The sequence below is a fragment of the Anneissia japonica genome, unplaced genomic scaffold (genome assembly GCF_011630105.1).
Source record: "Anneissia japonica isolate Jap-2015-1 unplaced genomic scaffold, ASM1163010v1 scaffold288072_len178204_cov163, whole genome shotgun sequence".
Taxonomy (NCBI): Eukaryota; Metazoa; Echinodermata; class Crinoidea; order Comatulida; family Comatulidae; genus Anneissia; species Anneissia japonica.
Window position 1 is genome coordinate 165,096 of NW_022719055.1, and position 1,863 is coordinate 166,958.

Here is a 1,863-nt window from a genome sequence, read left to right on the forward strand (position 1 = left end):
CCATAAAAAAAAATTAGGAAGGGATACTTTCAATTAGTATCCCTCATTTATGAATAAAGACAGAATCGATATATCATCACAACTTCCACATTTTACATGCGTACCGGTACATGTTCATTTGTAAAACCGTCCATTGGTTTCATATTTGTTTGTTTTTGTTCATAAATATTTTGGTCATTACAAAATTATTCATTCGTCTACACAGTATCATTTGTCTATGTCCGTCCGATACGTTTGTTATTTGTTTGAGAAATTTCAGTCTTATGTTGACTTTGTTTTATTGTTTGAATCATGTCCGTCTGATACGTTCGTTCCTTTACGAATTTTTTCATGTCCGTCTTATGTTTTCGTTATTTTATTTTTTTAAAATCTTGTCCGTCATATCGTTCATAAATTCGTTCATGTCCATCTAATGTGTTTGTTGTTTTATTTGTTTAAATCATACCCATCTTATGCGTTTGTAATTTATCTGTTTGAATAGAATAGAAGAGAATAGAACATTTATATAGCGCCGGTATCCGCCAAATATGACGCTCATGGCGCTTCTGAAAATGTTTCATCAGTTATATGCAGCACAGAAAAGAATCACGACTCATACGTTCGTTCGTGTATTGCGGACTCGCGATCAAAAGCTGGCAGCAGTGCGGCGGCTGGTTCCCAATGCTAAAACCCTGGAGCGTGCATAGCAAATCAGCGCAAAGCATAAATCCATCTGCGCAACAAACACATACTGCGGAGTACTTCTTGATTTTGTATCGGCTGTGGGCACGAAGGCTATGGGTAAATAATAGAACGATGGAGAGAGGTTCGTCTATACAGTAATAATATTTAATAGTTTCGAACTTGTTGTTGTTTGCTACGAAGTCCTGCACATTGTAAATATTCTGTGTGAATTTAGACCAGTCATAGACCATACCAATAGGCCGTGACGATCGTTAAGCGCACACACATGGTTAAACAATCTATCTAGAGGGCGCTATTTTTTCATACTTCTCAATTACGAATTTTCTCAATTACGAACGCCTTCTAGACCAAAGGGTACGTAATTGAGAAGGTCGACTGTAGGGGTTATAGGGTTTAGATAGAAATGACAGAAAATATATGCAATTTAAATGAACCATTTGTACGTATTATTTTAAGTGACACCTTTTCATTGGTAGGGAGGGAGCTTGGGAGGAGCATAGACCTGATTGTTTAATTAATTGATTGAAACATAATTAAATGAAATGTAATGTACATTTCAACAATGGCTTCTGCCTCGAAAAGACCAAGACAGTGTATTTCCATTTATACGAAACTGAGCGTAATAAGAGAGAAAATACAAAGACACAATTCAACAAACGAAAACCCTGCTAAAGCAAGAAAATCTTCGTATGTGAAAACACCAATCTTCGATAAAGTAGACGAGGCCATGTACACGTGGATGGAGCAGCAGAGGGCTAGGGAGTGTCTGTTCAGGGACCGTTGTAATTTATTACACCTAAAATGAAATTTTTAATCACAAAATTTCAACTAATTACCTCAAAATATACTTTTTACTTTTAAAGATGCGAAACTCTATTCATTCATGGACATAAAAAAAGTAAATTTGTGTTAGTTTAGACATCAGTAGAAAGTGAAAATTAGCATGTTTCTGGTAGTACTTTTATTAAATTCGGGGAAAAGCTATGGAACGTTAGGGTTAAGTTACGGGTTAGTTGGGTAAATTCTCGTTCAATATTTCATCACTATAACTAGTAAATAAATTATATCCTTTTTATGAAGCCAACATACATTAATTTTTAAAATGTAAAGTACATTGGATTTAGCGTAGACATCAACAGAAATCGATAATTAGTATTCCGTACTGTAGGCAAGAAAAAT